The following is a 26,835-nucleotide window of genomic DNA, read 5'->3' on the forward strand; positions in this document are numbered from 1 at the left end:
TAATTGCAAAGGTGTGTGTGTGTGTGTGTGTGTGTGTGTGTGTGTGTGTGTGTGTGTGTGTGTGTGTGTGGGGGGAGGCTGGCATGAGTCAAACAGATGGAGATGTAATGTGTGCGTGCATGCGTGTGCGTGTGTGCGCGTTTCCGTTTGGCAGGAGTCAAATGGAGGTGGATATTTCAAATCCCAACTGAAGGCTAAAACCAAGCTTGCCAGATCTCATGCATGCACGCACACACACACACACACACACACACACACACACACACACACACACACACACACACACACACACACACACACACACACACACACACACACACACACACATGCACACTGCCTCATGTCTTTCTTTTTCTCCTGAGCGCTCCATGTTAAACCCCAGCGGCGCGGAGTTTCCTCGTGCTAAATGCACGGGTCCGCCTGCAGTCCCAGCTTTGACCAGTAGGCTCGGCGGCTGCAACGTTGGCCAGCCATTCTGGGCGCTTGGTTCCAGCCCCTGAATCGCCACGGCCATTAAAAAAAGATGTTCTTCTGGCGATTCAGGTCCGGTGACTCTATGGCAGCCTCGGTTGAAAATCTGATACTGCGACCACGGCCAATCAGCGCCGTATCAACTCTATGACATGATACAACAATCATGGCTGTCCCCACTGTGGTAACTTGCGACTGTATCGATCTGGCTATTAAATCGCCCTATGATAAATAGTTTATTTACAGAAACGACAGGTTTTAGAACATCATCATCCGACATATTTTACTGTGTTTGTTTGCATGCTAGTAGCGCTCGTTGACCGCGTTTGTTTGGTTAGCAACCCGGGTTAGCCATGGTGTGAACCAATCGCCAAAGACTGCCGCTTTAGCAATGCCCATCCCAGAAACTGCTGTCGTGGGAAGGGCTTTCAGTCAGAATACTGCTGTCGTGGGAAGGGCTTTCAGTCAGAATACTGCTGTCGTGGGAAGGGCTTTCAGTCAGAATACGTGAAGTAAAGTCAGGCTGAGCGTAGATATTTAAAAAATCCCACCCGTGGGAAGTGAGGGGCGCTAATATATTAAAGTCTAACTCATGTTGATTAGGTGATGTAATGGTGATGTAAAACAAACAGTGACAAAACAAACATTAAATTCTCTTTATTGTTAATGGCATTTAATGTTTGTGTTAGGGACAAGATGTCAATGGCGTTTTTAAAACAAACATTGACCTAAAAACAAACATTAAACCTGTATATAGGAGGGACTAGCGCCCCTAAAAAATACAGATGCCTCATTGGCTGCTGCAGTTCGTTGGAGCGACGTGTCTCCAACGGGAGGAGGAAGTCAGGCGGAAGTGCTGAAGGCATGCAGCGTCGCTGCCACTCAAGTGACTGCTGGCCAATCACAGCACGTCTTTTCCGGGACTTCCGTTTACATTGCCAAAGCAAGTGGCGCTGGGAAAGAGGGAGTCGCACCTCTGATTGGCCTACCGGACGTCCCCATCCGTTACGTACCCGGAAGCTTGGCAGGCTTCCGCTTTGCTTCCGCTATGCTTCGCAAGGAATCTCGGGAAAGCTTTCCTCCATGTTGCCTTCCCACGAGATACAGACGCCCCAGAGCCGAAAGAGGAACATCATTTATATGTCTATGAGGCTGAGTGTCAGGCTACCTATCTCTCTCTCTCTCGCTGTGTGTGTAAAAAACGGATGCTTACTGGTTCAAAATGGAACCTCTTCTTAGGAATGATATCATCTGATAATAAATAGGTATAGGCCTACATGGGTTTCTAATAGCACTTTGTGAGAGTGCCGTGGGTAACATTAGATGACTCAGCTCTTCAAATCACTGTCCTCTCCCTGACTCTTCTCTTAACCACTTAAACCTCTCCATACTGAGTAACACAGACCTGAGTTTGCATTGTTGTACACACAGTCGCTGTTGTGTGTACACCCCTCTACACCGAATGAACACGTCCTGGCAAAACTTCCCACCGGAATAGGGATGCAAGTGCTCAAGAGGTTAAAGGAGAATTCCATACTAAAAGGCTTTCTTTGTAGTTGTTATGTCCCCACCAAAGAGGTCCAGGTGTTATTTTGTGCAAAAGCTCCTTATTGGCTATTTCCCCTACCATAAGCCCTAAATGAATTGCATTGAATTGAATGGGGCTATGGGGTGTTGTGCTAATTCGCTTATTTCCATCGCTCAAAATTATTATTTTTGTGTATATATCCTCTCTTCATAATCTAAATAATATCCCAAGCGGCACACTTTACTACTTATTTCGATGGAAATAAGCGAATTAGCACAACACCCCATAGCCCCATTCAATTCCCATTCAATGCAATTCATTGAGGGCTTATGGTAGGGGAAATAGCCAATAAGGAGTTTTTGCACAAAAAAACACCTGGACCTCTTTGGTGGGGACGTAACGACTACAAAGAAAGGTAAGAAAGGTAAGAAAGCCTTCTAGCATGGAATTCTCCTTTAATACAGTAGGCTACTTTGTTATACAAACAATAGCAGCAATAGCTGAGCTACAAGCGATTCTTCTATTTTATCTAAAGTTTCTGGCTGCATTTATTTATTTATTTAACTTTGACAACCTTTTTGCATTTCATCTCCCTGATAATGACATGGACAAAAACAAATCGTAACGTATGGTTTTAAAGTGGTCAAAAGGGATTTAAATGCCCTTCCTAAATCCAGAAACATAAATACATAATCCACTATTTCCCTAATCCTGTGCAGATGCATGCACTATAGGCTACTGTAGCTGCACGTTCAACACACACATTAAAACACTTGTATAAGCAGGACGCGAGAGCTCATACTATATACCGCACGCATACGCACGCACGCACGCACACACACACGCACACACACACACACACACACACACACACACACACACACACACACACACACACACACACACACACACACACACACACACACACACACACACACACACACACACACACACACAGGTGTGTGGCGTACTGCTGATAACCTGCAAAAAATTAACTGTCACTGTACGACAATCATTCTCCCTTTATACAGCCATCTTTGTGGCTGCTAGAGATTGAAGAGGATTTATTGTGCGCACACGCACGTGCGTGTGTGTGAGAGAGAGTGAATGAGTGTGATTGTGAGTGAGCTGAATCCTCAGAACTGGTCTCTGGACCTCGCGGAAATCCACTCATTTCATTGTGGCCTTTTCATCCCTCTGTGTCAGTTTTCAAACGGAACAAAAAATGAATGGGTTGTCAATCAGCCTTACCATATACTGTGACTGCGGCGCTGCCTTCACAGCAGCGATTAACCCATTCAGGCCTGACGTCAAAATTAAAAACATTTCTTTCTAAATCATGACAATTTTCGGAAAGATTTGAGGCACATTTTAACGATTTTTCAAAAATAGCAGATCTACAAGTTCATAGCGCGCCACCGAGTGGCGCGCTATGAACTTGTAGGTCTGCTATTTTTGAAAAATGAGCTTGTAGATCAGCTATTTTTCAATAGCTAAATTATAACATAATGTTTAAAACGCTAACGTGACATGGATGCATTCCAGGTCTCAATGGATTAAAAGCTATAAAACGGCCAAGTGTGGTCAGCTATATGCTGTAGCTGTAGCCTACACTGTTCTGTATTTTTACTTACTTTACTTTATTTGTTTATTTCAGTGCTACTACCCTGCTTAGTTTATCTGCGGCCCCTCATGCAGTCACACCAATACAAATAGCATTAGTTATTTTCAACAAGATTGTAGGTATTGTATCGTTTGTTCCAAGAGAAAGTGATGGAGTATTCACACTTATTTATGTAATAATCTGTTCATTATATGTTCTCTTCACTTTTTGTGAATGAAGACTAACTATTAATCACAATGTTTTTGTTCATTGAGGTTTAGCATTATAGATGGAAATGTGGCTTTTTACTGTGTGTTTCCTTGATTTTTAGATTAGTCCTACTAATCTATTAGACTACAGGACTATCTATATATATTTGTAAACTTTTCAAAATAATACCGTAATATAAGCTTGCGGCCCTTGGTGGACTTTTGGAATTTTGCTGAGTGACCCCTGACCCCGTGCACGCTCACGGATATGTGCATGCATGCGCACGGACACAAAAGCTGCTGTCTAGCGCTGATTCCTAAACAATCATCTATCTAAAATGATGATGTTTTAGTAATGTTGTCCCTGCTGTCGAAGAGGTTAAAGAAATCACAGATGGAGGCTTTAAAAAACCTCTTAAACCCCAGGGGGGTCCAGGAGGTAAAATCAAAAATCTCGGAGTTGGAACCTGAGACCTTGACCAGCCCCATTTACCCGCTGAGAGCGGTTCATGAGGTGGAGTTGGAACCTGAGACCTTGACCAGCCCCATTTACCCGCTGAGAGCGGTTCATGAGGTGGAGTTGGAACCTGAGACCTTGACCAGCCCCATTGACCCGCTGAGAGCGGTTCATGAGGTGGAACCTGAGACCTTGACCAGCCCCATTTACCCGCTGAGAGACCTGAGAACCTGAGACCTTGACCAGCCCCATTTACCCGCTGAGAGCGGTTCATGAGGTGGACAGCCGCTGCCCCCGCCGGCGGGGGATTGGGGCTTAACCCATTCAGGCCTGATGTCGAAATAAAAAAAACGTTCGCTCTGAAAGAATATATATATTCAAAGATTTGTGCCGCATTTTTACGATTTTTCAAAAATAGCAGACCTACAAGTTCATAGCGCGCCACTCGGTGGCGCGCTATGAGCTTGTAGATCTGCTATTTTTCAATAGCTAAAGTATAACATAATGCTTAGTTAAAACACCAAAAGGGGTTCTCGCCCAGAATGGGTTTAAAGCTATAATATGACACACATGCGTCCTCAGGTCTAAATGGGTTAAGAGGTTTTGCTTTCATATGAGATATCTGACCGAGACTGTTACAGATTTTATGGAAGATGCTTCCGAACATATTGCTAGTTTGACCACATTAAATGCTCTAAAATATTAACCGAAAATAGACAATCTACAAGCTCTCAATGCGAGACGCATTGAGAGCATGTTTTCGCCGTGCAACATGCCTTCAAAGAAGACTGAAATCAGACTGATAACTTTAATCCACGAGTTTTATAAAGCTGCCGTCGTCATTATTTACTTATTATTTATTATCACTGCTGCATTGTCTCCAGGAAGACTATCAATTCCTGTACAAAGATGTAACCTTGATCACTGCTAGGATTCATTGCTATTCACTGCTAAATTCATTCATGAGCCCCCACTGCCAGACTCTTACCGTATTTTAGATCATCTGCGGATGTGTCTATGTGTGGGGCGGTTTTCTTATAAGATGCCCAAAAAACAGGGTCGACCCTCCATGGACTATAGTCCATCCGTATACGGGAGGATCTCTTTTTTTTTTTTTTCATCAAAGTTTTTTAATGATTTTACAATAAAGCATACAAAATACACATGACTTACACAAAAGAAAGAGACAAGAAAAACAACGGGAGGATCTCTTGTAATTAACGCTGGGCGAAAAACAAAGTGACTGTAGTGGATTATCACGGTCACTTTCCGGTTCCCGCTATAGGCCAGATCCGGCTACATCCGGCTATTTCCGTATCCGGAGATTTTGATCTACATCCGGGTCAATCGATGTTTATGTTCACGAAAGGAGAAGAATGGAGTCCGTGGATTACTATAGTGACTATAGTAATCTATTACTATAGTGACTATAGTAATCCTATAGACTATAGGATTACTATAGTGACTATAGTAATCCTATAGACTATAGGATTACTATAGTGACTATAGTAATCCACGGACACGGATTACTATAGTGACTATAGTAATCCACGGACACGGATTACTATAGTGACTATAGTAACCCACAGACTCCATTCTTCTCCTTTCGTGAATATATACTGTCATGACCAAAATGTGGACGCCAGGACGACAGGAGTGGTTATAAGGTTCAGAGATGTTACAGTCACTCTTATTTTGTGGCCTCTTATTACCGCACCCCCAAATGTCCCATGAAAGTGTCACTTGTGTCTTTGTAATAAACATAGCTGAGAAGTGGCCTTTCATCCCTAGTTGAAGGTGACAGTTTATTCTCCCTCTCTCTCGCCCTAATTGTGGTGTGTGTGTGTGTGTGTGTGTGAGCGTGCGTGCGTGCGTGCGTGCGTGCGTGCGTGCGTGCGTGCGTGCGTGCGATTCTATTTAATGTTCTCTCTATATTTCTGGCTGCACTTCATGGATAAGGCACAACAAACAGCCCAATATCTTTTTAAAGTGACTCCAGAGAGACTTTGAAACACACACAGACACAGGCACGCACGCACGCACACACGCACACGCACACACACAGAGAATCACAGAGGCGAAATGAAAGGCCTTGTAGGGTGTCATCAGAGTTTCTTTCTGCCATGTCATTCCGCAATATCTGTCTGGCATGACAGTCACAAGTGAAGGTTCTTTTTTTCTTCTTCTAGTGTGTTAGCAAACTGGCCTCCATCTATCCTGTCTGTCCACCCGTTCCCTCCCGCTAATCTCCCCATGCCTGGCCTCCATCTATCCTGTCTGTCCACCCGTCCCTCCCTCTGGCCTCCATCTATCCTGTCTGTCCACCCGTCCCTCCCTCTGGCCTCCATCTATCCTGTCTGTCCACCCGTCCCTCCCTCTGGCCTCCATCTATCCTGTCTGTCCACCCGTCCCTCCCTCTAATCTCCCCATGCCTGGCCTCCATCTATCCTGTCTGTCCACCCGCCCCTCCCTCTAATCTCCCCAAACTGGCCTCCATCTATCCTGTCTGTCCACCCGCCCCTCCCTCTAATCTCCCCAAACTGGCCTCCATCTATCCTGTCTGTCCACCCGTCCCTCCCTCTAATCTCCCCAAACTGGCCTCCATCTATCCTGTCTGTCCACCCGTCCCTCCCTCTAATCTCCCCAAACTGGCCTCCATCTATCCTGTCTGTCCACCCGCCCCTCCCTCTAATCTCCCCAAACTGGCCTCCATCTATCCTGTCTGTCCACCCGCCCCTCCCTCTAATCTCCCCAAACTGGCCTCCATCTATCCTGTCTGTCCACCCGTCCCTCCATCTATCCTGTCTGTCCACCCGCCCCTCCCTCTAATCTCCCCAAACTGGCCTCCATCTATCCTGTCTGTCCACCCGCCCCTCCCTCTAATCTCCCCAAACTGGCCTCCATCTATCCTGTCTGTCCACCCGCCCCTCCCTCTAATCTCCCCAAACTGGCCTCCATCTATCCTGTCTGTCCACCCGCCCCTCCCTCTAATCTCCCCAAACTGGCCTCCATCTATCCTGTCTGTCCACCCGCCCCTCCCTCTAATCTCCTCCATGTTTTTATCCCTCCCTTTCCATGTCACACATTCAAATGTGTTCCTGTCGTTCCTGTTAAGTTGCTTTCAGACGGGCATCGATTAATGCAGACGTGGTCGCCCTGGATCAACGACAGCTCTGCTCCAGGTCTGCTCAAGAGGGGCACGACAACGCAAGCGTGAAAAAAACAAAAAACAAATCCAGGTCTAGTCAGTCGCGGGTGTGTGCACGAAACGAGCATGCACGCGCGACAATTTCACGGTTCCACGCCCACGTGAATACGCTTGCGTTGTCACCCCTCGACTTCTCCGCGCGTCCAGAAAAAAAAAAGCGCAGGTCTCATTGAAAATGTACTATAGGCGCGTTAATCGCTCCTCATCTGAAAGGACCTTATTACTGCGGCACCAGTAATGCACACAGACACGCACACACACAGACACTCTGCACACAGACACTCTGCACACAGACACGCACACACACAGACACTCTGCACACAGACACTCTGCACACAGACACGCACACACACAGACACTCTGCACACAGACACGCACACACACAGACACTCTGCACACAGACACTCTGCACACAGACACTCTGCACACAGACACTCTGCACACAGACACTCTGCACACAGACACGCACGCACATTGCATGTCCAGTTGAAGGAGCTGAATTGGCCGTGGTCATGGCGGCGAGGAACAAAATGTGGAACAAAATCTGCGGTACAACTTCAACTTCTCACCTCCATAATAATGGATTGCATTTTTATAGCGCTTTTCTATGAACTACGTGCCACTGCCTACTCAAAGCGCTTACAATGGTCCATTCATTTATACATTGGGAGTATCACATGTAGGCGTGCGTGCGTGCGTGTGTTCAGGCAAGAAAAGGTAGGAGGGCTCCCCATAGAAAAGACCTAATTTCAAGGCCTCATCTGTCGATATTACCGCTACAAATCAGACATCCCACACTGCTGAGAACAGCACAGTAGCCACAACGCGTGCACACACACACACACACACACACACACACACACACACACACACACACACACACACACACACACACACACACACACACACACACACACACTCCTCATTGACTATAAGGAAAGTTTTTCTACAGAAGTTGCTGATGTGAGATTAAACTCCATCGCCATTCAATGTTATTACACTATTGTTACAATATGCTCTTAAGCCTTCGCTACATCCTTTGATATGTGACAGTGGTTGTGTGTTCACTTTCTGTATGAGTGTGTGGCTGTGTGTGTGCTTGCTCATGTACTCTATATAGTGTACAAATCTGCAAGCTTGTGCATGCATTTAGGATTGTGTGCGCGCGCGTGTCTGTGTATTGTGTGTGTATTAGTGGGTTGCAGTATTTGTGTACTTGTCTGGTGAGTCAGCGAAACGGTTTGCATTATCCGTGACTTATTTCTTTGGATGGGAACAACAAATGCTTTAAGCTTCACCACCATCTTTCTGTTATGGGCAGCACAAAGCCCTTTTTTAACATTACTGTACATTTTTTAGACAATGTTTCTTTCAAAACTGGCATATTGCAATTTCCACTAAAAATACTTAAATTGTAATTTGCAATTTTTTAAAACTCCTTTTGCAAAGCACTTTGTAACTTTATCCAAATATTTCACATCAAAGGCTAGCTGGTGGCACATGTGTGTGACTAATACTGACTTTACAGTAGTTTTACATGGAAATGTCCCAACTCATTGTATCATTACTATAGTACTTCATATACATCTATATCTATTTAAATGCACCACGTCTCTGTGTACGTAGTACGTCTGTACGTCTGTAATCCACGTACCTCGAAAACCGTTCGCCCCACCGACTTCAAAGGCATTCCCACAGTGAGGTATCAGCACAAAAGCTCTGATCGTCCCTATATCTCCATATATGGAGCTGGCCTGTTCTGACATCACATAATGTTCTGACATCTGCATAGACTCCAAATTTGGGCATGCCTGACAAAGAACTCCATATGGGCATAAAAGGGACACAGACAATAGATACACATGCACGTCAATAAAGTATATAGGACGTAAGTGGTTAAAATATAGCCATACTCTTTTTCTATTGTTTTACAAGATTCTAAAGCTTTTGAATATTTGTGTATACTAGGGATGGGTATGAAAAGTCAACTAGTCAAGTAGCCAATGTGGAGCACTGACCACAAGCTGACAGTTACGCAGCTATAAGCACCTTGCAACACTTTGTGGTATTTGTGATATTGATTGCACTGATATTGATTCATTGCACCTCTGCAATCAGCGCTCTACTCTGCGAGTCTCATTGCAGCGGAGACGGAGCAAATTGTGTTTTTCCTCAATTTGACCTGAGAAACTCATACCTTAACCCATTTACCGCTACCATTATTTAATCCCTCCGTTGCGTCCTGCCAGGGTTTTATCGTGCGTGACACTTACTTTGAAGAGCCAAATATCCGTAATCGCATTTTACTATGAAACCATTCCGTGTGTGTTGACGAAGCTGGTGCTTGTTCTCTCGGTCGGTGGTGGAAAAAGTGGACCGCGAGTATCACAGCGCCTGCTACAGGCCGTTGAAAACGCTTGTCTGGGACAAAGCGACCCCTGCAATGTCGCTTCTGTGAGATAAAGCCGTCTGAAAACAGAGCCGGCAATGTAAGTGGATGCGCGCGCATTTTCAAAATGGCCGCGCCCATTGGGTCAGAAGCATAACAAAGCTAACGGACGGTAGATTTCGATACGATCGTATTAAAACATGCATTAATGAATACATCGCTGTTAAAACGGCTTTTCCGTTTGTGGCAGGCTACAAGATTCTACGTGTTAATATTCCTATGTTCCTGGCGGGCAAACGATTAATTTACAAGAGGCTTGATAGCAGTAATTGGTGACTGGTGAGGGTAGGTACCCTCACCAAAAACATGCAGTAAACCTGGTCTCTAAACTGCCTCCCTGGCTAGCCTGATGGAGGGGAAAGGAACTGGTTGGAATAACGTCTTCCTTTCCGTGCGCTACGTCCAACCGGTGAAACTCCCCATCGTTAGGCGAAAAGAAGCAGCTTGGACTCCTCATGCATTCAAGACAATTATTGACAATGGGTGAAAAAATGGGTTATAAATAAATTGAAACATTGGATGGTGGGGCGGCCTGACAGCTAGGAGCCTGCTCAGTGCTCAGGGAGTGTCTGCCAATTCACTGGAGTGTCTACTTTCAACCCTTTTCATGTCAAGGACCATTCATTATTCTGCATTTAAGACATTAGCCATGGACCACCATTTGATGAAATTTCAGAACCAAAACTTGTCTTAGAATGTTTTATTGTCGTTGAATAAGATGTTGTCCACAATTCCTCTAATTGTGTAGACTTCTTGTACAATAAGTAATGCAGATGTTTAACAATAATTTAACTCTTGAGAGCGTAAAATGAAACCAAATGGACCCATTTGGGTAAGGGTTTCATGTTACGCTCTCAAGAGTTAAGATCTACAAGGGTCCATTTGGTTACCAACTCTCCATCAAGTTTAACTCTGGAACCACCTGAAACCCCCTCAAGGACCACTGGTTGTTTAGATAAGTTGATATTGGCGAAACTAACAAAGTAGTTTTAAGGACAGTATAGTATAAGTATAAGGACAAGAAAGCCTTGACTGGGGGTTTCTCCCCAGTCCCCACTGCATTTTATGGTCCCTTGAGGGAGGGATATAATCGCTTTTATACAGTTGGGTGCCACCGATATTGTCCCTTATCATTTGACCCATTTAGGCCTGACCTAATTTTTTTTTAAAATCCTTCTAAATCCTCCAGTTTTCTGAAATAAATATTTTCACGATTTTTCAAAAATAGCAGACCTACAAGCTCGTAGCGCGCCACTCGGTGGCGCGCTATGAGCTTGTAGATCTGCTATTTTTCAATAGCTAAATTATAACATAATGTTTAAAACACCAAAAGGGGTTCCCGCCCAAAATGGGTTAACTGTCCTTTTGCGCAGATCACGCAAACCTCAGCAAAAAGAAAAGGACAATATCGATGGCCTCCAACTGTAGCTTGGCTGGTGAGCTCCGGCTATTTTCACTAGTTTGGAGATTTCTCTCTTTGGTCTCGAGCTAAAACGTTTGTGAACCACTGCTGCCTTGATCCCGCCTCTAGCTGCCGCTGATTGGCCAGGCCGTTTTGTGGCCGGGCATCAAGTCTGCCTGAGAGTTCCCAGATGGGAGCAGGAGGGGGGAACCCAGTGTACTCTCTGCTGCCCCATCTGGCGGAGTCAGGTTAATAGACCAGTGGTTCTCGACCAGTGATCCGTCCCAGGATCACTGGTCGAGAACCACTGGTCTATTAACATAAGTGGTCGATGAGGGGGTTCCAGATGGTCCCCAGCTAAATGACGGAGAGTTGGTAACCAAATGGACTCTTATAGATCTTTAACTCTTGAGAGCGTAAAATGAAACTAAAATGGACCCGTAAGGGTCCATTTTAGTTTCATTTTACGCGCTCAAGAGTTACATCTGCACTACTTCATTTACAAGAATTCTACACAATTAGAGAATGTAAAGCATTCTATTTTGATCGACGTTTGCCAAAAGCATGGAATTGTAGACAAAATCTTATCCAACGAAAACGGAACATACGAACATACGTTAGGCTAAATCCCATCACATGGTGGTCCATGGCTCAAATGCAGAATAAATAATGGGCCTTGATGTGAAAAGGGTTGAAACCCACTGCTGCTACTGCTCCTCTGGGTGATTGCTTGGGTTCAGAGACAGGTCAGGGTCTTTCACACCTGAGCATGGGTAATAATCTAGGGCTCTCCATCCACTACACACGCTCCTTCCCAGCACTCATTTTATGTGACAGTATTCTAATGTGCCATATACTCTCGTGGGACATGTGCCACTTAGATACGATACGAAAATAATCACGTTAATTCACATACGGTTGGACTATTATTAAGAACAGACTGATGCACAGAGGAAAAAATACACATTACATTCATACAGGTCCAAGGTTCAGGGGTTTCTTATTGTTGCATCTTGAGACATGAGAGGTCTGGTTCCTCAGATAATGTAACATCGTCGTCATTATCATCATTGTTAATAAACATTATGTACGAGCACAAGGACGATCATGAAAAAGGAACAATGGAGAATAGCTGCAATATTGCATAATGCATTCAGACTGATTTTGTCCTGTATTGGTTGAAATATGGATGGATAAACACAGTTTCTCTCTCTCTCTCTCATATACTGTACACGCATGCACGCACGCACGCACGCACGCACGCACGCACGCACGCACACACACACATTTATGTACACGGGTCACGTCTATGCCTCTAAAAACACAGTATACTCTAAACAGAATAATTCATTGGTTGCAGTGTGTTGTAAAAGCATTGCATGTTGTTGACAGAAGCGTGTGATACAAAGTGAAGGCCACGCACACAATACACACTGCATGCAGTACACTGCACTACAGCAAAATATGGACTAAAAGCGTTCTGAAAAGCGACAAAATTGCAAGTGCGTGTGTGCGTGCGTGCGCGCGCGTGTGCGTGCGTGCGCGCGCGTGTGCGTGCGTGCGTGTGCGTGTACGCACGGTTACAAAAGTTTTGTGGTGCTTGGATGAATGTGTCTGTGAGATACAAGTGTCCATTAGATGTGGATATATGTTTGTGCGCGCATGCATAATGTACATGGCCTCTGTCTGTGAAAAGGTTGAATTATTCCTTTCTTTTGTTACGCCTTCCATGTTCAAACGACAAATACAGCGGATGTCTTCCTTGATTGTTAACCGTTGAGCGCAGTAGGGAATGACATTTTGGAAGTGGGGCATTGGAAGTACTTGTGACGATAGTTTGGCGAAACCATAGCTTGAATATAAATGTAGACGGCTTGTATTTTCTATTTGACAGACTATAGGGTTAGGTTTACAGGTGACAGAAAGAGGGTAATGTCCTGTCAGGGTAGTGTTCTGTCTCTGTCTCTTTAAACCGGCTTTTATTACGCACGGCTGGATATTACGCAATACATACATGAATTATACGGTATGCAAACATCAAAAGAAAATAATGGAATACACAGAAACACAACCACTCAGCCACAAAACCCAGATCAGAAAGCTAAGAGCAGCGAAGTGCATCATCATTCCCAGACCCCCACTGTACACAATACCCCCTTAATGCCCACTTTACACAAAAAGCTTCCAGATCATCCACCATCTTCAAGTAGGCATGTTCAACCCTGAGTCGTGCCTTTACCAGTCCAGTCAGTATGAGCACAGAGTCCACACAGCCCACCTCCTGAGCCCAATTCCTTCGACTGCGGTTGCAGACAGAAAATGTATGAATACCTTTTTTCCTAACTGCATACTTGGGCCCAAACATGAAAAGCTGAGACGAAAAAACTTCCACCAACACCAGACCAAGCCCCATAGCAAGTCAAACATCCACAACAACCTGGGACACATGAGCAAATAAATGAAAGGGGATTTTTTTTTGGGTCTGGGAACAAAATAGACAGCCATCCCCATGATCATCAGGATCAATGTGTGCCTTGTCTGTTCATGGCTATCGCCCCATGGAGAGAGAGAGAGAGAGAGAGGGGAGAGAGAGAGAGAGAGAGAGAGAGAGAGAGAGAGAGAGAGAGAGAGAGAGAGAGAGAGAGAGAGAGAGAGAGAGAGAGAGAGAGAGAGAGAGAGAGAGAGAGAGAGAGAGAGAGAGAGAGAGAGAGAGAGAGAGAGAGAGAGAGAGAGAGAGAGTGCATTGAAACAGAGGCTGGTGGTTCAACTGTAGTGGCAGGGACTATTTTCCTCAGGAGCAGCTCGATGTCTCTGGCCCCAATCAGCCCTGCGTCTCCAGCATTCCCTGGTCCATGGAGAGAGTCAGAGACAGAGAGTGGAGAGGATCGAGTATGCCTGGGCGGCCGGCAGACTTCTTCTTGGAATTGATTTGGCTAAGTGGCCATTTATTTTAATTAGCTAATGAATAAACTGGTTGTATATGGAACCAGAGTCATTTGACTTGATCACGTTTAGAGAACAAGCCAGTACAGCCGACTGTCCTGGAGAGTAAAGCGTTATTCGTAGTCTGGATTTTCGGTGGTGAGGTGACCACCGATCTACAACATGACGTCACGAGCCGCGGTGAAGAGCAAACCACCGCCACCGCCCCAGCCCTTCTCTCTGTTTTTACTCACCACCGCTCAACGTTATTTCAGCTCCGGTGGTCACCTCACCACCGGAGCGGTGGTCTCCTCACCACCGGAGCGGTGGTCACCTCACCACCGAAAATCCAGACTATGAAAGAGCCTTAACCGGTTACCTTTATAATGAGGCACAGCAAGACAAGGTAACAGAAATACGGAGAAAATAGCAAAAAAATAAGTGTGCCTGGGATGTTATTATTATAATATAATATGTTCAACAGTATGTCATTAAATACAATAATACATAGTGTTGTTTTACTTATTTTGTATACATTCTCTAGTATGTACATAACGGTACTTTTTGTGTAACGGTATAATGTTTCCGCGTTTAGATATTCAGAACTCAGGAGGGTATTCTGTAAATATATCTTTTGCTGCTATTGGTGTTGTTGCTGATAACATATTGTATGTATTGTTGATGAATTGAGTACAATGAACCATAATGGAAACAAGCCCCTCACTTCAGGGCTTTTGTTTTACTGTACTGAACGTTTTGGAAAGATTTATTTTCACTTTTTTTATTTTTACACACCCCTGGCCTTGTGTTACCATACTTGTAGTACAGTCAACTCTAGATGATTGAGTCCCTGGTGAGTTGTTCTCCTGGCATTCTCTTTGTTCCTATCATACCGCCGGCTCTCTTTTCACTTCTCTCTTTTCAGCCCATGAATATTTATTATCAGCATAAACGCCGCAAATCTTATTACCGCGAATCGGAACGCGGGGAACCGTTTGTGTTGAAGAAGTGAGTCATCATCTCACCGATGGGCATGTCGTATACCGTGACCAAAGCACAAAGCCCGTATAGCAGATGAACCCTTTAAGACCGGGAGAGCATCTTTGTCATTTTACATTTTAGCTATACAACATTTTTGGCTATACGTTTGGATATTAAAGAATCTGGAAAATGTTCCCCCAGAGTTTAATAGTGTCGAAGTGTCCTTGAGCAAGACTCTGAACCCCTAATTTCTCCCGATGTGTAGGTTGGAGCCTTGCATGGTTGTGCTAATGTGTGTGTGAATGGGTGAATGTTTTTTGTAATGCACAATCTTATGTAAAGCGCCTTGGCTAAAGGCGCTATATAAATGCACCATTTACCATTACTAGAGCGGTGCCCGTGGGGCCTCTACAGCAGTGCCTGTTGGGCACTGGCATACTTGGAACGATGCAAGTTGGAAATGCATGCCCCCCCCACCGGCCACTGCGGCGAACGGTTCTGGAGTTACGTAGATTACACACAGACAGAGACATTTATAGATAGATGAATCACCAGCATCCTGGATGGCTTGACTCTAGGCTTAAAATAATTGATATCAATATTTTTGTAAATCTCTATGGGAAAATTGAATAGCAGATGTTTCAGTGGTGCCAGAAAACCACGCCCACTGCTATGCCCTATAGCCTATACAGTAGCAACACACTGTAGTGTTTTTTGAGTGGTGTAAACCACTCCTACAACTGGCTTTGTTAGTCTGTCTGTGCTCAAAAAATGAGCATGGTTGCTATGTTCACCCAGTTCACCCCGGTGTGATTTCATTACGTCAGACATGATTTCATTACGTCAGACAGGCTATATAAGACCTTACACCACTCAGTTCACACGGGTGTGATTTTTTTTTAACTGTTAGGATTTGGAAGACATTTTGTGGAATTGGCCTCGGGTCTTTATGGCTTAAGATACGCGTCGGTGCCTCACATAACACGGCGGCCATGACAGCCACATGAACCACACAGAGAGCCATGCAGGCAGCTGTAGAGCCTGCAGGGTCTCTGAGCCAGGTCACATGACCAGGTCACATGACCAGGTCACATGACCCCGTCGGACACAATGGATACTGTAGCTTCCACATCTGCTCCCTTCAGTGCTGGAAAAAGTACTCACATGTACTTCAGTCAAAGTATCAATACTGCGATGTAGAAATACTCTGTTACGAGTAAAAGTCCAGGTAAGAATAAGATATGATAAGAAGTAAGATTCATTAAGATAAGAATTCAAAATGTACTTGAGTTATTTTCAAATGGCTGAGTTTTCGCATAAATGTAGTGGAGTAAAAGTACAACCTGCCTCTGAGATGTAGCGGAGTAGAAGTAAAAGGAATTGGAAATTGGAAATAATCCAGTATAGTACAAATACCTACAAATGTACTGAGTTACTTTCCACCACTGGTAATTGTGGACACAATGGCTAATGTATCTTTGACATCTGCTCCCTTCACATACATGTACATACAGTAGGCTAGTAGCTGTCTCTGGCTCCAGTCTAAACAGGAGCCAAAATGGCCAGAAAGGTCCAACATGAATCACAACCCCAAATATGGCAACAGACAAGATAAGGCTGGTCGGTGGTTAGATAGTTAATGCTGTCACAATTATATTACATACAAACATTATCGCAATTATTTTTGCAACGTCATAATTGTTTTGATGTTGAAAAATGATCATACATAAAATAGTGTAAATAGCATATCACATTGTGACACCTATAGCTCAATACAAATAACTGTGTTTCTCAATCCCCAAAAAATAATACAAGTAAAATGCCATGATCGTATAACAGCTCTAGTTCAGTATTCTGTAATCCAAACGTCACAGGTTTGATTCTGAGCCAAATGTCTGTGAGGAAAGCAAATGCTTTACATACACATTATGTATAGAAACACTCTCTCACTTTCATTATCTCTGGATAACAGGCTCAGCCAAATAACTGTGGAATGTGTCAATGGACATTACTGTTACACTGGCACCAGAGGATGGGAAGGAGCTGGTGGAAAGGAACAGAAAGTCTTGCTGCATGGTTGAGTGGACCAGCAGATGCAGTGCTTATTCTAATATAGGAATTATCCCAATATATATTCTAATGGACTGCCTGGCTCAGATGGTACTGAGAACTAGAGATTGTATACCAGGATTGAATAGTATAGGGTGGGACGATATGGGTACAACCACGATATGATATCTGTAGCGATATTAGTCCCTCGATAATGATAATATCACGATATTCGATATATTGCGATATTCAATATAAATTGCAAGAGATTTCATCAACGATATATCATGGTATCTGTAACGGAAAATGAAAAAAGAATACCATAAAGGCCAAAAATCTGGAATTATGTATTTATTCCAAAATCTTACAAGATTTGGGTCACAAACTGGCCAATAAGTACATGAATCTTGCCTCCTCCAAACAGTAAAACACTGACTGCAACTTGTCTGTCCACAACAATGGGTACTACTAGTACTAATCAATGCATCACTAAAATATGTTATAGTGATGGATTATCTATAGTAATGTTGGGCCCATTTTATTTCATCAACACCCCTGTTGAATAGGTGATTTAGGGAAGTGCTGGTGGGGGGAGGAATTATGGCCTTACAAGTATTTGAGCAATATTAGTGATTGTGTTTTGCATACCCTTCATGTTCGTTAGATTAATCAATCATGTGTTTATAAGACACAGAGTTGGCGTGGCTTCTCTGTGCAATGTAAAACTCTTCAGTTAATTGGCAGATACTAGTTGGCTTGAATCCTCCTGCCTACATCTTACTGCGTCTGGGTATATTTGTGTTCATTTTGCAATGGTCTATTACAGTCCCTATACAGTACGGTCCCTACAGCCCGACAGCATTTTAAAGCCTATAATGATGTGTTAACATGAGCTTAACGTTTTACATTTATATGTTGCCTTTGGAACTTGGCCTAAATGGTAAATGGTGCATTTATATATAGCGCCTTTATCCAAGGCGCTTTACATAGATTGTGCATCAATTCACCCATTCACACACCGACGGCGGCGGAAACCATGCAGGGCACTAGCCAGCACATCAGGAGCAATGTGGGGTTCAGTGTCTTGCTCAAGGACACTTCAATGCTGACTCTGGGGGAGCCCGGGTTCGAACAGGCAACCTTGTGGTTACCATCCAGCCACTCTACCCCTGAGCCACCGCCGCCACCCTGGCCTGGCGTGTCGTTTGCTGTATGCTGCATGAGCTGAGCTGTGATTGTCGTAGCAGCATCCGCTGAGCTGTAAATGGCCTACTTGTTTGTGGACAGGGATACTGTCTGAGATACATAGAGACAGAGACAGACATGTAGAGAGATGTAGACAAACCTAGACGCCTAGAGCCTTACGGCAATACGGTGTCAAAACAAAACAGTCTTGTAGATGAAGACACGCTGCTGATCAAGGCAGAGAAGTCAAGACAGGCGTCATTGCAACAGTATGTGTGGGCCTTTTAGCATAGAATTTTAGACAGCTCTTTCCCTTTTATATATCAGGTAGTACAGTGAGTGTCATACGAGACACTTGGAACATTTCCCGCTGTCATTTACTTGACATATCTTGTCAAGTAGGGGGGGGGGGGGGGGGGATCACAGAAGCCAGAAGTTGAAGCTCATGAAATTATTATTTTTTGTTTGGCAATGTTGGCCATACACATGTAGCCTTGTACTGTATGTTTTGCTGGGTAATTTAAAGTTAATTATAGGCTAATATAGAGCATCATTGATAAAATAAAAATGTAATAAAAATAAACCTTGTAATCCTTAGAACATGCACAGTTGTGTCTTTATGGGCAGAGTGCTAAATGCTTTCATCCATGCTAGAAACCATTTGACATACAGTAAGTCAATGTGGAGCTTAAAGATACAGTAGTAATTGCTAATTAAACAATGGCACACAGTTCCATTTCGGGATTCAAAACAAGACAAAGTAATACTGTGTTCCTGCCTTCATATCGCCAGTATATTCTGCAAAACAGACGCGAATCAAGCTTTATGAGGAGAATAAGGGGGGGAGGAGAGGGGGGGGGGCAGGAGGGAATTGGAGAAGCTTAAAGGGAGAGGGAACAGGGAGACAGACTGCAAAGAGCAGATGGTTTCAGTGTTGTCGCCTAAAGCACTATGTCCATCACAGATCCTCACTACAGAGAGAGAGAGAGAGAGATAGAATGAGGCAGAAAGAATAAAGAAGGTAGCCTACTAACAGGAGTCACTGTCACTGCTCTTTTCTCAACTTTTTTTGTGAGGCAATTACAGTTGGGTGCCACCGATATTGTCCCTTATCATTTGACCCATTTAGGCCTGACCTCAAAATTTTGAAAAATCCTTCTAAATCCTCCAGTTTTCTGAAATAAATATTTTCACGATTTTTCAAAAATAGCAGACCTACAAGCTCGTAGCGCGCCACTCGGTGGCGCGCTATGAGCTTGTAGATCTGCTATTTTTCAATAGCTAAATTATAACAATGTTTAAAACACCAAAAGGGGTTCCCGCCCAAAGTGGGTTAACTGTCCTTTTGCGCAGATCACGCAAACCTCAGCAAAAAGAAAAGGACAATATCGATGGCCTCCAACTGTATGTCGCCATGTTGCTCAGGCCCCTTTTCCACCAATGGAACTTTATTGGTTCTAGAACTGGTGCCGACCGTTCTTGAAACCTTGGTGTTGTCACGGAACTTGTGGTTTTTGTTCCAGTTTCGCACCAACTTCTAGGGTTCGCAACCAATTCATTTTCAGTGGAAACACTCTGAACTGGTTCAATATTAGAGAATAGAGAGGGAAAAGGAACCGAATCGTTTCAACCCCAGTGTAAAGGGGGCCAGTGTAGCCCATGCAGTGACCATTGGAATTGAATGACTATAGTGGCCACTTTGTCGCTTGTTGTTGCTGCCGGTGTGAGCACATGCGCACGCTAGGGCATTAAGCAACTAGTCGACTAGTTTATTAGTCGACTAGTAAATCCACTAGTCGACCTTGTTGGTACTAGTTGACTAGTTGATAGTTGAGTTTTTTTTCCCCCGATTTTGTAGGCCTCAAGATCAGGTAGATTATAGTTATAGTCACCATGTACACAGTTTTTCAATGTACAAATATGTATTAAAAAAAAAAAGAAAACAATTCTTTTTTTTACATAATAGGTAGTTAAACAACTAGTCGACTAGTAAACTAGGCAACTAGTCAACTAGTAAAAATGACTAGAAGTGAATGCCCTAGCGCACGCACGCGCACACACGCGCGTGCCGTGCGCACACACACACACACACACACACACACACACACACACACACACACACACACACACACACACACATGTACAGTTGGCTAAATGAATATTGTCTGATGGATGGGTGTGCATACTGTGTAGTCCTGCCATCTGCTACAACAGCGAGCGAGACAGAGAGACTGGAGGACTCATGGTTCACTGAGTTTTAAGCCCATCACAGCATTCAGCTCACCTTCCGTACGCTCTGCTGACAACTGTGTGTGTGTGTGTGTGTGTGTGTTTGTGTGTGTGTGTGTGTGTGTGTGTGTGTGTGTGTGTGTGTGTGTGTGTGTGTGTGTGTGTGTGTGTGTGTGTGTGTGTGTGTGTGTGTGTGTGTGTGTGTGTGTGTGTGTGCGTGTGCGTGCGCAAACTGGATTTTCACTCACCTGAGCTGAAACATGAAGTTGAGTATGTGTGACACGATTTTTTTGGGCTACCCTAATTTGTAAAGTCAAGTGTTAATATTGTAACCGCGAGGTGGCGACGATGTTGCAATTAGCCGCTAACATGCCGATTTTGATCAAGCACCTCAATCTGAGAAAGGATTCGGAGAAAAAAGCGTTTTAAGATTGCTGTTTAATACAGAAGTCTATAATGGAATGATCATCTTGGTCATAGTACAGGAAATCTATGGAAAATACAGGATCAACCTCTAACTAATTGCAAAAAAAACGAACTCAGCTGATTTTGCATCTTCAATATATCCTGAATAACAGAAAAAAAGTTGCCTGGAATTGTCTGAGGGGAAAGTGTTGAAAATAGCCTGTACAGTGTGGCCACCATTGACATCCTATTATAAGGCAATATTTTCTAAATGTCCTTATGCTTTAAGTAGCATGTGACATATCAAACTAGGGGGTTTTCATGATGCTGAATCCATTCCAAGCATTAGTTTTGCATAAAAACACTAATTGGGCTAAATTTGGCCATAGCAACTTGCCCAAATGTGCTGACCTCATTACATTTTGGCAAGTTGCTATGGCCAAATTTAGCCCAATGAGTGTTTTTATGCAAAACTAATGCTTGGAATGGCTTCAGCATCATGACAACAACCTAGTTTGATATGTCACATGCTACTTAAAGCATAAGGAAATTTTGAAAATATTGCCTTATAATAGGATGTCAATGGTGGCCATACTGTACAGGCCATTTTCAACACTTTCCCCTCAGACAATTCCAGGCAACTTTCTTTCTGTTATTCAGGATATATTGAAGATACAAAATCAGTTGAGTTTGGTTTTTTTGCAATTAGTTAGAGGTCAAATTACATTATTACTGGACTATCAGGGCAACAGGGCCTGTTTACCGCTAGCTATAGCAACCCAATGCTAATGTACAGTATGTTGCATTACGACCGCAATCTATCATAAACAGTGTTGGGCAATATTACTCAAGAGAGTAACGGCCGGGCTCCACCGGGCGCGTCAGCGTCGCGTCAGTGTCGCGTCTCCGTCACCGTCAGGGAATGTTCCCTTTTTAATCAATGAAGGGTGGCTCCACTGCCCGCGTTGCGTTGCGTTGACGGAGACGCGACGCGTGCATTAAAATTGAACCGGTGCGTTTTTTGACGCACGCGACGGAGACGCAACGCGTCCGGTGGAGCCCTGGCGTTATACTCCTTTAAAAAAAGTAATTACTGACTTGGAATCAAGAGTAATATATTACATATTGTATAATATTAGATATTACTTTTGTGCCCCCCCTCCCCCCCACCCAAAAAAAGGGATAAAAAAAATTAAAATAAAATACTGTATATGGAATGTTTATTGTGAAAGATATACCAGTGAAAGATTATATTAAAAAAAACTAGAAAAAGTGCCCCTCGGGGCACAGGTCTCCACCAGGGCAGGTCAGGTTGTGGCTTCCTGGTGGCGCTTTAATAGGCCAATGTGAAAAGGGTGACATGACATTTCTTCTTATGCCTTGGATGGCAATCGGATGATTTGAGGCATTTTGTTCCAAAAATGTGTTTTGCAAAAATCCACCTATTGGTGGCGCTATAACAGGGCAATGTGAAAAGGGTGGGATATATTCCTCAGCCTAGTAGGAAGGTCTGTGAAAGATTTCACGTAAATTGCACGCTCCGTTCATGATTTGGGCTTTTTGTTCAAACCGGGCCAATCCTGCAAACACATGACTATAGAGACAGTGTGTAACGATTTGTGGGATTTTTGGACAGAATCTGGAGGAGTAATATTAAAAAAATGTGTTTTTCTCCTGGTGGTGCTATAACAGGCCGTTCTGGAGAATTTGGGGCCGAGGTTCATCGTTGGCTTCCAGGGAATGTGTGCAATTTGGCATTGGCCGTGTTAACGGTGCCGGAGATTAGCTGGTAACGGACGGACGGACGGACGCACACACACACGGACGGAGTGCAAAACATACTCTCTCCCCATGTCTTCGGCCTGGTGGAGACAATAACCTTTGTTTAATCAAAAAAGTTGCACAGCATAACTTTAAGAAGAAGCAGGTAGAGAGAGATCATGTTACTGAGTAGCAATGTCCAGAGAGGTGGAGATTGCATTTGAGAGCAGGTGAACAAGTCATCTGTGTGTTCCATCTTCATTTTGCGCCGCGCTGTCAGGTGTGTGTGTTCAAGGCCCTCTGTGAGCGATGACTCATGCCCTGGAAGATGGCTGGAGCGCCGCACGGCGCACGCTGTACAGGCACCGGCCAATCAGTCGGCTTGTCTGCAAATTACAGCTCAACGCGGTCACACAAACACACTTTTAGGTGTGCGTGCACACACACACACACACACACACACACACACACACACACACACACACACACACACACACACACACACACACACACAGATGTACTGTATGCACACACAGACACACAGAAATGACAGGAGGCTAGCCTGCTCTGCGTGCGTGCGTGCGTGCGTGCGTGCGTGCGTGCGTGCGTGCGTGCGTGTGTCTGACATAAATAGGACAGATTTGGGAACAGATGTTGGACATGAAACAAGTTGATTGGGATCAGCGTGTCAAATTGGGAACCAAATTGGTATCCCCAATGAGATTTTACTGAAGATTGGGATTTGGGTTATAGCATTAGGGGGGGGAGGGGGGTTTAAATGAGATTTTACTGAAGATTGGGATTTGGGTTATAGCATTAGGGGGGGGAGGGGGGTTTAAATGAGATTTTACTGAAGATTGGGATTCGGGTTATAGCATTAACAGGGAATTTAAGTCTAGACAAAGTCACAAAAAGTTAGCAAAAACAACGTGTGTGTGTGTGTGCGTGAGAGAGAGGGATATGCGAGGCAGCATTAGACGTACACCTCTGCCAGTACTGTCTGTCTGTCTTGCACCTTTAGTGTATGACACACCGCCTTAACCTTTCCCATCGCTGCTGAGTGTGTACCAGCTATGGTTGGGAGCAGTGGCGTGCACAGACATTTAGAGGGGCAGGTGCTCAAGTTAAAAAAGGGCACCTTGTGCAGCGCGTGGAACCGGCCGGTTGCCTTAATCCATTTTGGGCGGGAACCCCTTTTGGTGTTAGCATTATGTTATGCTTTAGCTATTGAAAAATAGCAGATCTACAAGCTCATAGCGCGCCACCGAGTGGCGCGCTACGAGCTTGTAGGTCTGCTATTTTTGAAAAATCAAAAAAAAAGAAGAAAAAAAAAGTTTTTTTCTCTTTTTTTTTCAAAAGGGCACATTGCCAAAAGGGCAGGGGGTGCTCTAGCACCCCCTAGTGTCTATCTGTGCACGCCACTGGTTGGGAGGTGTACCGTGTACAGTGTGTGTGCTTGCGTGTGTGGCGGTGCTGTACACCTACAGTATACCTACACGTATGTGTGTTTGTGTTTTTGGTTGTGCACAGACAGTGACACCATCTGTCACTGTCCATATGTTTATCTATTTGTATTGTGGATATCTATACTCACAACAGAACAAGGCTGTACTTACAGGCCTGGGCCGTGGCTCAGTGGTCCAGGCACCTTGGCTGGCAATCCAGTCTGGCAGTGTGCCGCGGGTTCGACTCCCGATCCCGACGGCCTTTACTGCATGTCTTCCCCCCATCTCTCTCCCCATTTCCTGTCAGCCTACTGTCTGTCCCTCCATAAAAAATATAAAATAAAGGCGAAAGCCGAAGAAAAAAAAAACATAAAAAAAAAAAAAAAGGCTGTACTTACATTCAAACTGGGTGTAATTTATACAGAGGCACCCTTATTTCATATTCACTATTTGTCTTTATTTTATTTTGCACTGCAGTTTTAACTTTTTCTTCAGCTTACATGGATGGCACATGACTGGACTGTGTCCCAGTCTTGTGAAATTCCAGTCACAACTTGACACAATTACAGGATACAGATTAGATCACAATTTAAAAAAAATAAACGTGTAGATCTGTCAGACGGTGTGATTGAACTATAGAGCCATGACTGATATATTGGTTTGGCTAATATATCGCCCAATATTTACCCGGCAATTATGCAGCTGATATGTCCCAATTCTTTACCACTTTCACACATGCCCTACTTTGGCCATGTCATTATGGGTGAAAATGTTTGAACCACACATTTTGAGCTTGTCGATTGACTATTCTATCCAGCTCACATCGCAACGTGTTGTGAGCTTGTAGATCAGCTATTTTCAAATACCTAGTAGCTGACATACAGTATACAGCACATAGGTGCTAGATATGGTTTGCTTATTTCTCTCACAAAATGGCAACACAGAATGTATGTACAGTCCCTTTTAGGACAGACACGCATTTGAGGCTCTCGTTAGCCGCGCTGTCTCCCACCTGGCCCAGCTCCAGCGACTGATCCATAATAACCACACGTATGACCTCCAAATACAAAGCGCGTCCTCCCCTCATCGCGCCTCCCTCCGTGGCTCTTTCAGATCGCCGCTTTGAACTTTCAAGTAGACGGCTCCCTCTCATCAGCATGTGACCTTGTCTCAGCTGGATCCTCGCGCTAACGAGATGAGCTGAATCAGACCGCGCCGTTCTGCCACAATCTGGAACGTCTGTTTAAAGAGCCTGAAATATTCCCATAACACAATCCCTCCCATTACAGAGAAGAAGAGATCCTAGGCAACCAAGGAAGCTTTGAGAAGGAAAGGAAACTAGAAAAAGTGCCCTTCTGGGCACAGGTCTCCACCAGGAGGATAGGACTGTGTGAGATGTTTGGCAAAATGTTTAGGAGTAACATGTTTGCCTTTGATGGCAATTGAATGACTTGAGGCATTTTGTTCCAAAAATGTGTTTTGCAAAAATCAACCTGTTGGTGGCGCTATAACAGGCCAATGTGAAAAGGGTGGGATATATTCCTCAGCCTAGTAAGAAAATGTGTGAAAGATTTCACGTAAATTGCATGCTGCGTTCATGATTTGAGGCTTTTGTTCAAAACGGGGCAATCTTGCAAACTGTGAAAGCCAATTATAGCCAATTAGGATGGAATATGAAATATCGGACAGATCCGACTTGAGCACATGACCATAGAGATACTGTGTAACGATTTGTGAGATTTTTGGACAGAATCTGGAGGAGTAATATAAAAAAATGTGTTTTACAAAAGTCGGCCTCCTGGTGGCGCTATAAAAGGCAGATGCGGAAAATGCAGGTCAAAGGTTTGTCCTTGGCCTCTAGGGAGTGTGCATGCAACGTTTCACACAGATCGGTGCAGTTTTAGGTAAAAAATGTGAAAAGCTGCCTCATGGTGGCGCTATAACAGGCCGTTCTGGAAAATGCGGGGCAGAGGTTCATCGTTGGCATCCAGGGAGTGTGTGTGCAAAGTTTGGCATCGACCAGGTTAACGGTGCCGGAGATTAGCTGGTAACAGACGGACGGAAGGACGGACGGACACACACACGGACGGACACACACACACACACACGGACGGAGTGCAAAACATACTCACTCCCCATGCCTTCGGCCTGTCTCCCCATGCCTTCGGCCTGGTGGAGACAATAATCACGTGACTTTCATGGACACTTTCATGGGAGCAAAAAGTCTCAGTCATTCAGAAATAGTGTTTCTTCCGGGTGTAGTTTGGCTCCCATGAAAGCATCCATAAAAGTGTCATGGCGCAGCCCAGTTACGTGACCATGTCCTTTCCTTCTCAAAGCTTCCTTGTAGGCAACCAGGAAGTGCAGACCCCCAGCCCACTGTGTGTGTCTTCAGTGTAGGCAACAGAGGAACCGCGTGTTGTAAGAAAAGCGAATATTAACCTTCCAAACTCTGGAGATTTCACTCATATGTATGTACCTGTCGCAACTTTAGACAGGAGTCTAAAGTTTAGAGTGTCACTGTTTTGATT

Source organism: Electrona antarctica (genome assembly GCF_951216825.1).
Source record: "Electrona antarctica genome assembly, chromosome: 15".
In the NCBI taxonomy this organism is placed as follows: domain Eukaryota; kingdom Metazoa; phylum Chordata; class Actinopteri; order Myctophiformes; family Myctophidae; genus Electrona; species Electrona antarctica.